General features: G+C 41.8%; 1 long non-coding RNA gene across 4 annotated transcripts in view; it reads left to right on the top strand.

Annotated features, from left to right (window-relative positions):
* The window catches only part of LOC115938082 (uncharacterized), a 430326-nt gene that overhangs the window by 250072 nt on the left and 167352 nt on the right, over positions 1–12902 (top strand). Inside the window, exons 4-5 of one of the 4 annotated variants that reach the window (XR_014141422.1) lie at positions 5300–5446; positions 5668–6950. The exons of 2 other annotated variants lie outside the window; for them this stretch is intronic. This is a non-coding gene — a long non-coding RNA (uncharacterized LOC115938082). Of the gene's footprint in view, positions 1–5299; positions 6953–12902 lie in introns of those variants that run through there. One more of the 4 variants, XR_014141421.1, reaches the window with a different exon arrangement.

The raw sequence follows: 12902 nt of genomic DNA on the forward strand, positions 1-12902 counted from the left end.
CCTCTGCTCCTCCCCACACTTGTTCTCTCTCACTCTCAAATAATTAAATAAATACATAATCTTAAAATAAAATAATATCCAGATTAAGGCCTTTGGCAGAGAAAAATTCCTCTTAGCTACCGGTGGATTCCTCTGCAGATACGTTGTAAATGAACGGATGCAGCTAATGATGCAAAATCTCAGAAATCTCCAAGGATCTTGGAAAGGGACCCTATTTTAAGGAAAGACAATACACAGCATGGAATACATACATATCTGTGTGTATATAAACTGTGTATATCCATGTAGCCATACTCGCTCACACACACACATGCACACACTCACATACACACAGACACATTCAGGTGCATTCATGGAATGTATCTCTGACCTCAGTAGCCCTGGCTCTTCAACATCCCGGCTATTAAGCCTCCATCTTCACTTGGCCAAGGCTTAGTTATGTTATAGGAGTTTTAGCAGGCGATGGAAAGACTGCCTGCTGACCTGCCTTCCTCCCTGCCCTTTGCTCTTTCCTCCTTCCCTCCCTCCCACATATCTACCCATTTGCTCTCTAGGAGCTGTCTCCCACTGTCATGGGGATTATATGCCCACTGTTGATGCTTCATTTGGGCTTCAAACCCTGACCTCTCTCCTGAGCTCTAGCCTAATTCTCTCCAGTATATCAACTTTGCCTGTCCCGCTGCACAGCTAATAGGCATCTCATACTTCTCATGTCCGGAAGGAAGTCTTGATTTCTCCTTGGATCCTGCTCCTCACCCCATCTGGCCCATCTCACTCACTGACACCTCCATACTGCCTGTTTTCCAGACCCCAGACTCTGAACCATCCCTGACTCATCTCCCTTACTGCTGACATCCCACCTGCCAGCAAATTCCATGGGTTCTTCCTTCAAAATGTGTCCCAACCCATCCTATTTCTCATCACCCCCACCTCTCCCCCCCGATCTAAGTCACTTTCATTTCCTACATCCAACTCTTCATCCTGCTGTCATATGTGTCTCCAGCAAATGGCCAGAGTATCCCCACAAAACCCGTTTTATTTTAGAATGATTTTAGACTTACGAAAAATTACAAGGACACTATAGAGAGTTCCCGTATATCCTTTGCCCAGCTTCCTCTAATGTTCACATCTTACACGGTAACAGCACATTTGTCAAAACAAAAAAAATTGATATTGGCATAATCCTGTTAACTCTGCTAGGGACCTTATTTGGATTTCCTAAGTTTTTCCACCAATGACTGTTCTCTGTCCCAGGATCACATGCAGGAGCCCACACTGGGTTTAAGTAACATGTCTCCTACTTTCCTCTGATCTGTACAGTTTGCTTTTCCCTTTCATCACCATTTTGAGGAGGACTGGTTGGGTATTCTGTAGGACGATCCTCAATTTGGGTTTGTCTGTTGTTTTCTCATAGACCGGGGTTTTGGGATTTGGGCAAGAACATCACAGAGGTGAAGGGCTGTCCTCATCCTAACAAGAATATGTGATGTCCGTGCGTCTTACCACCATGATGTCAACGCTGATCACTTGGCTCGGGTGCTGTCTGCCAGGTTTCTTCCCTGTAAAGTTCCTCTTTCCCCCTTTCTGTACAGAGCAAGTCTTTCAGAACAGGCTAGTTCATGTCCACTCTCTCCTCGCGATGCTCTAACAACTTCCCTTCTTGTTCTTACAATGACCTGGAAGGCTTTGCGTGGCTGGCACCTGCTTCCAGCTGACTTCTCCTCTGACGACTGCCCCTGGCTCTCCCATCCCATCCCAGCCCCCTGGTGTCTTGTCGGTCCTCACACCCCTCAAGCATGCACTCCCCTCAGGGTGTTTGTCGGGAGCCCCACCGCTGCTGGATCCACAGGACTCACTGCCCTGTTCTTCTTCAGGTCTCTGCGTCTGCTGCTCAGCCTGTGTACACCCTCTCCACCACTTGGCACTCTGTCTTCCTTTCCCCAGGCCATTTGCACCTCCCTCCAAAGCATCTAGCTTATGACTACAGTGTCTGGGATTCTGTTGCCTGCATGATTCCCAGCGTCTGCTGCTGGCAGGGCCACGTAGGTAGGGCCATCAAACAAATACTGTCGAATGCATGAGTTAGTGACAGAAAGCTGATCACTAGCAATCTCTCTATCAGTTGAACAGGTGTGTTGGGAAACTGCGGTATTTTCTGCTCCAGTGGTGTACAGAGAAGAAATACCCTGTATGAACCAGGAAACCAAAAGGGAAGTCCTTTTCTTTTCTTTTTTCTTTTTGTTAATTTAAGATTTTATTTATTTATTTGACAGAGAGAGACAGCGAGAGAGGGAACACAAGCAGGGGGAGTGGGAGAGGGAGAAGCAGGCTTCCCGCCGAGCAGGGAGCCCGATGCGGGGCTTGATCCCAGGACCCTGGGATCATGACCTGAGCCGAAGGCAGACGCTTAACGACTGAGCCACCCAGGCGCCCCAGGGAAGTCCTTTTCAACAACACTTTAAATTTTGCATGCCAAAGTTTAGAATTATAATGAGGTACATAGGACATTTGCCTGGTTGTAAATATCAGAATATGGACCAGTGAGTTAAAAATTTGAAGATTTCTTAAGATGCTAAACAAGGTCATTCTTTAATCAAGATATTTCCTGTGCACAAACACCTCGGAGCATCAGCCTATTAGAAGGTTAAGGATCTTTCAGGGGCACACTTCCAAGTGGCAGTTTTGACCCTGAAAGGGTTAAGTGGGTTAATTCCCAAGTGCTTGTTATAGGATTAAGCAGTAATGAGTCTCTTCCCGAATTTATTACACAAGAGTAGAATGGGGATTCTCCCTGGGGAGTGGCTGTTTAAACGAAAGAAAACTAGTGGTGGCACTTTTAAGTACTGTATTTTCATATGCTCCTCTAAGTTCCTCAGTTGTTTTTTGTTGTTGTTTTTTTTTTCCTAATCCTTCGGTTCTCTGAACAGTGAGGCTAATGGCCACCTCTCATCAGAATGAATTTGGGCAACCTGGAGGCATTTGCTCTTCTGTCTGCCGGGAAGAGCCAGTCTCTTATCCTTCTTTATCTTTATGTGTGAACACATATTTAGAGGAGTATGATGGTGCACCGAGCAAGTACTATATATTATATGCCATATTGATGGGTTGAGGGAATATTCTAAAGACAGAAAGGGAGAGAAGGGAGAAGCTACAAATATAAAATGCTTTATGACTTACTTTTTCCGTCATTTCTCTTGAGTTAGTCAGTATGATGATGGCAGACCATCCTCAAAATGAGATGAGTAGGCAGTCTGCAAAATTTCAAATAAAGAATTATAAAACTAGGGACGCCTGCGTGGCTCAAGTAGTTAAATGTCTGCCTTCAGCTCAGGTCATGATCTCAGGGTCCAAGGATCAAGCCCCGCTGCTTCTGCTTCTGGCTCCCTGCTCAGCAGGGCATCTCCTTGTCCCTCTCCCTCTGCCCCTCCCTCCACTCATGCTCCTGTGCTCTCTGTCTCTCTCAAATAAATAAATAAAATTTTCTAAAAAAAGGATTATTGAACTAGCAGGGAATATTTTTATATATTATCCCATTGGATATGAATAGACATTTCTTATTATTAGAAAAGCCACTCTTGCTAGTGATATGTTTGGCAAAAATAAATGGCAACTGTAGATGTTCCTTATTTCCCATTGTTGCCGCACATTCTAATTTTAACAATTTTGAAACTCAGTATTATTCAGTATTACAATTTCAGGGTTGTTTGGGGGAAGAAGAGAGAGATTTTCTTACCATCTTTGTTAATAAGAGCTTATTCATGTTCACCAAGGTCATTACATAATGTTCTTTAAACACCAGTAAACAGATTCCTAACTAATGCAGATATTTTTTGCATTTTTTTTCTAGTGTTTTTTTTTTTTTCCAGAGACTCTGACACATTTCTGTCAAATTCTATGTCCCTTCTAATGACTAATACAGAACTGCTGTTGTTAGTAAGAGTTCAGGTTACTAGAGAATCCATTATTTTTTAAGACAAACATAAGATTACTTTGGTAGAGCTTGAGGTCATAATTCTTCAGGAAAAACAAAAAATTCTCAATAATATGTGAACATTGTAATTTTGAAGAGTTATACTGTTCTTTTAGTAATCCAGATAGTGTCACTTTTATTGTTTTAGCAACCAGAGTTTCCAACAAGTAAGAAATGGTAACCCCTCCAGTTTTCCCCAACCCTTCCACTGCTGAACTGAATTAATAAATTATCACTGGCAGAACCTTGAGTGCTCCAAAACCTAATTTATGAGAAGGTATCTTAAGAATACCCAGCAAAGAGATTTTCACAATTCTGGCATTTTGGCATATTTGCTTCAGCATTTTAAAACAGACAGTGTTGTAGATATGTTTGTATAGCTACTATCCCTCGCCTCCCTCCCAGAGCCAGGCAAAGCCATTTAAATGATCTTTCTTAGAGTTTTAATATATGAGGATTGTTCTGAATTTTTAAAAATTCATACAATTACCAGGGGTGCCTGGATGGTGCAGCCGGCTCAGCATCCAACTCTTGGTTTCGGCTCAGGCGGTGGGCTCGGCGTGGTGAGATCGAGCCCCACATCTAGCTCTGCGCTCAGCAGGGAGTCTCCTTGGGATTCTGTCTCCCTCTCCTTCTGCTCCGCCTGCTCATGCTCACTCTCTCTCTCTCAAATAAATAAATAGTTTTTAAAAAGCATAGGTAAAAAAAATTGGTGCAATTACCAATAACTTTTCAACTTGTTTTACCTCCCATTCAACATGGTGTTTCAAGTTTAACCATCTTTACACAAGTAGCTCTGGTTTCTTCATTTTCATCGCCATGAGAGATTTCACTATGTGAATATATCATAATCCATCCATTTCCCTTTTGCTGGATCTTAGATTTTTTGATTTACTTGCTTTAGTAAGCATCTATGCACCTCCCTCTTTGTGGGCACATGGGAGACTTTCTCCAGGGCATAGAACTAGAAGTAGAATTGCTGGGTTGTTGGTTATACCGATCTTGAACTTTATCAGATTTTGCAAAATTGCCTCCAGAGGGGTTGTACCAGTTCTCCCCACTGGTCACATGTGTGCGTTCCCACTTTCTCATATTACTGGTTTGTCTTTGATAGTCTGGTATGTGTGAAATCACATCTTGTTCGCTTACTTATTGACATACTTATTAAACTTGCTTTTCTATCTTGGAACATCCAGATCTGGGACACTTCTAGAAGTCTTTCCTTTCTCAGTTGTTGGTTACTGTTTAAGTAAGTGATATACTGAAATGGAGAAGATGGGGTATGGTTGGGTATTTTTCTTTTTGGTGACATTTAACCTTCCCTTCCAGGATTGCACATACCAGGGCATGATCAAGAGAGATGACTTGCTGTGCAAATATGATGATGACATGTCTCTCCTACTAAGCTTAAGTTTCCACATGAAAAAGCCTCTCCCTTGCCAGAGAGGGAAGCTGTTCCTGGATGACTGAATATAGGTGGGTGTGGGGGTCCTGGATGAACAATATGGTATTATGATTGGCAGTGACACCCATATGGTGTCTTACTTTTATTGGTAACCTCAGGGAAAATACCACAGCTCCCTTCCTCAGCTGCTTATGAAAGGGATTTTCTTTACTCCTGTGAAACACTAATCAGTTTACACAGTTGCTGACCCAGTGGCTCTGGTATTCTCCAACTTCATTTTCTATTTCTTCAGGACTCCAAATTACATCCAGCTGCACTGGTCTTCTTCCTACTTCTTCATGATGCCAACCGTAGGACCTTTGCACTTGCTACTTCTTCTACTGTCTGGAAGACTTTGTTTCTTAGGTCTTAACATGATTGGCCATGATTGGCTTTTAATTTTTTTTAGGATTTTATTTATTTATTTGAGACAGAGAGTGTGCGCACAAGCAAGGGGAGCAGCAGACAGAGGGAGGGAGAGACGCAGACTCCCTGCCCAGCAGGGAGCCCAATGCAGGGCTGGATCCCAGGACCCTGGGATCATGACCTGAGCCGAAGGCAGATGCTTAACCGACTGAGCCACCAGGCGCCCCCATGATTGGCTTTTTAAAAAATCATTCAGTTCTCTCAGTTCAAGAGTCCCCTCCTTAGAGAAGCTGACCAAGACCATTTGTCTATGTATTTGTCCCTTCTTTATCACACCACCTTGTTTTATTTTTCATCATAGTACATATATGAAATCATCCCCCCACTTTTTTTTTTGGTCTGTCTCTCCTATAAGAAATTAAATTCCAAGGAACTAGTCTGCATGGCTTATGCCAATATTCTCGTACCAGAAACAGTTGGTTCTCATTTAGTATTTATTGAGGGAATGGATAGTCTCTATTTTAGGAGAGAATGTAAAATTATTCTCATTTTATCCCACAAACATTTGAGATTCCACCCTGGGCCAGACTCTGAGAAAGATTTTTGAAGCTATAAAGGTACACAAGACTCTAGCCCTCAAGTAACTGGCAGTCTGGAAATGTAGCATGCTTTGGGATGTTTAGTCTAGCAACAGTGATCGTCTCATCTTGGGGGCAATGATACTACAGGCTCAGTGCTCAAGGAGAGAAGATTGATTTACAGAAAGACCACAATTCCTGCTATCTTGACTTGCAACTAATTTGTCCACTGAAAATTGGATAGAAAAAAATGGGAGGAAAATAAATGCAAGTAAGGAAATAAAAGCCCAAGGTGATAGAAAATAGTGCAGTAGTTGCTCAGAGAATGAGGCGGACAGGACATAAGCAGTGTTGGCGAGGATGCGGAGAGAAGAGAACCTTTGTACACTGTTGCTGGCGATGCAGACTGCTGCCGCCACTAGGGAAAGCAGTCTAAGGATTTCTCAAAAAATGGAAAAGGAACTGCCACTGGAGGCAGCAGGTCCACTTCTGGATGTTTATCCAAAGAAATTAAAATCAGTATCGTGAAGAGATATCTGCATTCCCATATTCACTGAAGCATTACTTGCAATAACCAAGATATGGAAACAACCTAAGTGTCCACATAGATGAATGGATAAAGATGATGTGATATATATAATGAGTCATGTAATAATATATTATATACATATAATATATCTCACATTATGCATTATGACATATATTCCTATTACATATATATTACATATAATATATCTCACATTAGGCATTATGACATATATAATGACATATATATTATATATAATATAGCTTGCATTAGGCAGCATGACCTATATATTATTATGACATATACATTATCATGTATATATGATATATCTCACTAGGCATTATGACACATATATTATTATGACATATATATAATATATCTCACATTAGGCATTATGACATATATTATTATGACTATATGTAATATATCTCATTAGGCATTATGACATATATTATTATATATCACATTAGGCATTATGACATATATAATTATTATGATATATATTATATATAATATATCTCACATTAGGCATTATGACACATATTATTATGACATACATATTATTATATATATCTCACATTAGGCATTATGACATATATTACCATGACATATATATTATATATATAACATATCACAGGCATCATGACATGTATATTATTATGAAATATATTATTATATACATAATATCTCACATTAGGCATTATGACATATATATTATTATGACATATACATTATCATATATATCTCACTAGGCATTATGACACATATATTATTATGACACATATATAATATATCTCACATTAGGCATTATGACATATTATTATGACTATATGTAATATAACTCACTAGGCATTATGACACTTATATATATCACATTAGGCATTATGACATATAATTATGATATATATTATATGTATAATATATCTCACATTAGGCATTATGACATATATATTATTATATACACAATATATCACATTAGGCATTATGACATGTATATTATTATGAAATATATTATTACATACATAATATATCACATTAGGCATTATGACATATTATTATGACATATAATCATATATATCATATACCTCACATTAGGCATTATGACAGATATATATTATGACATATATATATCATATATATACCATATCATATATATATCATATATATACACATTAGGCATTATGACAGATATTATGATATATGTATTATTTATATAATATATCACATTAAGCATTTTGACATATATTATTATGACATTATCATATATATAATATATCTCACATTAGGCTTTATGACACATGTATTATTATAACACATATATAATATGTATATTATATCTCACTAGCCATTATGGCGTATATTATATAATATATCTCACATTAGGCATTATGACATATATATTATTATATATAATATCACATCAGGCATTATGACATATAATTATGATATGTATTACATATAATATATCTCACATGAGGCATTATGACATATATTATTATGACACTTATATAATATATCTCATTAGGCATTATGACACATATATTATGATGTATATATTACATATATATAATATATCTCACTAGGCATTATGATACATATATTATTATGACATATATATCTCACTAGGCACAATGACACATATATATAATATATCTCACATTAGACATGACATATATATATTATTATGACATGTATGTTATTATATACAATATATCTCACATTAGGCATTATGACATATGTCATATATATCACCACATATCACATGAGGGCATTATGAGGGCACATACATGAGGGCACATACATATCACCACATATGTCACATGAGGGCATTATGCTAAATGGAATAAGCCAGACAAAGACAAATACTGTATGATTTCCCTTAAATGTGGAATCTAAAAAGGACAAAGTCAGAAAACGCAGAGTGGAATGGTGGTTACCAGGGCCTTAGGGGGTAGAGGTGATGGGGAGATACTGTTCAAAGGGTACAAACTTCTACTTATATATGATTAACAAGTTTGGGGATCTAATGTAGAGTATGGTGGTTATAAACTAGTAATGCAGTGCCGTATACTTGCATGTTGCTCAGAGAGTAAGACGAGCTTGAAAGTTCTCACAACGAAAAAGAACGGTAACTATGTCATGGTGTGGAGGTGGTAGCTGACACTGTGGTGGTCATAATTCTGCAGTTGATAAATGTATCAGATCAACAAAAAATGCACCTGAAACTTACACAGTGCTGTGTGTCAGTTATATCTCAAGAAAGCCGGGAGAAAAAAGACATGCTGGGATCATAGCTAGCTACGGGGCAGGGAGCCAGCTTCTGCCACCACCATTATTTTTTCATGCATCCATTTATTTATTCAGCCAGCAAAAAGGCAGGGTCTGTCAGGGTAAGAGGGGAGGTCAGGAGTAGAGTATGTCCTGCTTCTCCCAACACTGGAAGTCCCTCCCCACGTGGAAACACATCCTCACGTTGGTTTCCCCATACAAGGGGGGAGGCATCCAATGAGTGTCCAAGAAGATCAACAAGAGGCAGCTTAGAGACAAGCACAGTGTCATTGAGGCATCAGTGGGAGGTCACAGTTGCTGAATGACAGACCAAACTCAAAACTTGGGAAAGCCTACATTTTTTTCCAACCATACATGAGAAAAACAAGAAACGATGCCTAGAAACAGAAACGATGCCTAGGCTGTGGTTTTTGGACAAAAGCAGGCATTGCATTTCATAAAGCTTTTAGCGGGGAGCTGGGTAGGAGGTGGAACCCGTGGTTTCCATGAGTGCCATGTGAACCTGGGTGATGGTGTAATTTAAGGTAATCAGGAGTAATCAAGCTTACTGAACAACAACAAAATAAGATGCCATTTGGGACATTAATAATTATTAAATGTCATTAGGAGCATTGGCTATACAAAAGAGACTAATGGTGCCTTCCGGACTGCTGGAGAAGGGTATTTATTTTCCTAATGCCAGGGGCTAAACTGAAAGGGCTGCCCTTTGGGACATAAGATATAATTACTGGATAAGAAGAAATCCTGCAGGTGAGCCATTCAGGGGTTTGTACACTGACTTGAACACCATACTGTAAGGATAAAACAGAACAGAGCTCGGCGGCCGCCGAAGTGCACGGCCTGGTCGGTCCCCTCAGTCACAGGCCTGGGTCTGCAAACAGGCCTGCTCTGCACCTTAAAGCCTCCTCTTTCTATCCTTGCGACTGACATCTGCTGGAAGAGTGCCTCTGGGTCTCTCACGGGCCCCAGAAGAACACCTAATTATGCACAGAAGGCATGCTCTGAAAAGAGAAGGTACTTCGCTGGAGCTGTTGAAAACAGGCCCTCAGCTAAAAAGCACAGAACCGAGCATGTATCCGAGGTGAAGGCTGCGCAAGATCTCCTCCTCTGGCTTTCAGCATTTAGGGGAGTGCAACACACACCAGTCGGCCAAGCACTCAAACCCAGTTCCAGTTACAAAGCACTGGGTGCAAAAGTGGCTCAGTCCCAATATACAGAAGGCTGCTACATCCTACAATGCCCCCCACAACCCCCACAACAAAAAGCTGTCTGGCCAAAACGCCCATAGCTCCAAAGTTTCCAGCCCTGCTCTGTCTGAACAAGTCGATGGCAGGCGATGGACTGCTTAGCAATCAGTTCGATACCAGGCTCCCCCGTCAGTAAGGAGGCACCAGCTAAGGCTGTTTCACTGCCTAAATTTGTACTAAGTAAATACGACTACAATTCCCACGTTTCTACTACCATATGCAATTGCCATTGCATTGCATGTGGGCACACAGGAAAATGCACTTTTATTTTTTTTTTAAAGATTTTAATTTATTTGAGAGAAAGAGAGAATGAGAAGAGAGAGCACAAGTAGGGGGAGTGACAGAAGGAGAGGGAGAAGCAGACTCCCTGCTGAGCAGGGGGCTCGATCCCAGGACCCTGGGATTATGACCTGAGCTGAAGGCAGCCGTTTAACCGACTGAGCCACCCAATGCCCCCCAAAAATGCACTTTCAACAATACCTCCCTCCTGGTCTCTGGGAGTCGGATGCCACGGCACGTTTGGAACCAGTGTGGATGTTGGTGACTTCTAAGCAGAAGGTCCCAGAGTGAAGATAAGGTCTGTTTATCTCCACCGAAAAGACCTGGGTACCTTTGCTTTCAGCTAGCTCTCATATTAATCTTGTGGGATCAGGGTTCTCCTCCTGACTTGGTCCAGGGCATTTTATTTCATCCCTGTGGACATGTAGAGTCTTCTGTCCTAATTTCCTCACAGACTGTATCCTTCTGTAAATGTTTAATGAGAGTCAGGCACTGTTCAAAGGACTGGGGATAAAAGAAGGTGTGAGATGGACAGAGCATTGCCCCTACTGGAGAAAATGGAGTCTCGACAATTGGAGGATGGGGGGAAAGATGGCAGAGGAGTAGGGGACCCTATTTCAACTGGTCCCCGGAATTGAGCTGGATATCTACCAGACCACTCTGAGCACCCACAAAACCAGCCTGAGATGTAAGAAGATCTGGATCTCTACAAACAGAATATTGCAGGTGGTTGGTTTTGAGGTAAGAAGCAGGGAGCCCTGATTCCACAGGCAGATATCAGATATCGGAGGATAAAAGGCAGCGGGAGGGTGCCTGGCCGTGGGGATCCTACACCACCGGTGTAGCGACAGCCTTGCGTGCCGGGGACGGGGCACAGACTCGCAGACCCGTAGTGGCGGGGAAAGGGCAGCCCCCGGGACAGAAACCCGGAGCAGCGGGGTCGCGCGCACATGAACTGGGAGCGGCTGGCTGTTTTAGAAGCACAAAGGGCAGAGACGTGCCCCGACCAGGAGGCAGGACTGGGAGCGCTGCGGAGGGGCGCACAACCCAGGCCGCTGCAGTTTACAGCAGCACGGACAGAAAAAGAGACGGTGTGCCCTGGAGAGCTCACTGAAGAACAGACTGCGGTCTCTCTGCTCTGAGGCAGAGGGTTGGAATCGGTCTCTTCTGCTCTGACTCGCAGAAGAGATGCGGAAAGCCGCCAGGAAAAGCTGCCAGAAAACAAAAGCCCCAAAAACTGATTCCCACTGAGCCCATCTCCCACCAGGGGGGGCAGGGCAACTCCGCCCAAACAGGGCTGACTGAGTAACAGCGCGGCAGGCCCCTCCCCCAGAAGACAGGCTGGGAAAACAAGAGGCCAACAACCCTAAGGTCCCTAGAAAACAGGTGCATCTTGCTTGGGTTCTGGTCAATAATTTGGACTCTATACATTCCCTCAAACACCCATCCACAGAATGACTAGGAGGAGGAGCCCCCAAAATAGAAAAGACTCAGAGATTATGACTTATGCTGCAGATTTACAAATGGATGCAGATATAACCAAGATGTTGGAGATGGAATTCAGGCTAGTAATTGTGAACACAATGGCTAGAATGGAGAAATCAATTAATGGCAACATAGAGTCTCTAAGGGCAGAAATGAAAGCTGAATTGGCAGAACTTAAAAATGCTATCAATGAGATCCAATCCAATCCAATCTAGATAATCTAACAGCTAGGGTAAATGAGGCAGAAGAACGAATAAGCGACCTGGAAGACAATATAATAGATAAAAAGGGAAAAGAGGAGGCCAGAGAAAAACAGCTCAGAATCCATGAAAATAGAATCAGAGGAATGTGACACCATGAAGCGTTCCAATGTCAGAATAATTGGAATCCCGGAGGGAGTGGAGAGAGAGAGAGGACTAGAAGATGTATTTGAGCAAATCGTAGCTGAGAACTTCCCTAACCTGGGGAATGAAACAAACATTCGCGTCCTAGAGGCAGAGAGGACCCCTCCCAAGATCAAGGAAAACAGGCCAACACCCCGGCATGTAATAGTAAAACTTGCAAATCTTAGAACCAAGGAAACCATCTTAAGGGCAGTTAGGGCGAAGAGATTCCTTACGTACAGAGGGAGGAACATCAGAATAACGTCAGACCTATCCACAGAGACCTGGCAAGCCAGAAAGGCCTGGCAAGACATATTCAGGGTAGGGGCGCCTGG

This window comes from Leptonychotes weddellii, chromosome X, assembly GCF_054177405.1.
Source record: "Leptonychotes weddellii isolate Sample4059 chromosome X, ASM5417740v2, whole genome shotgun sequence".
In the NCBI taxonomy this organism is placed as follows: domain Eukaryota; kingdom Metazoa; phylum Chordata; class Mammalia; order Carnivora; family Phocidae; genus Leptonychotes; species Leptonychotes weddellii.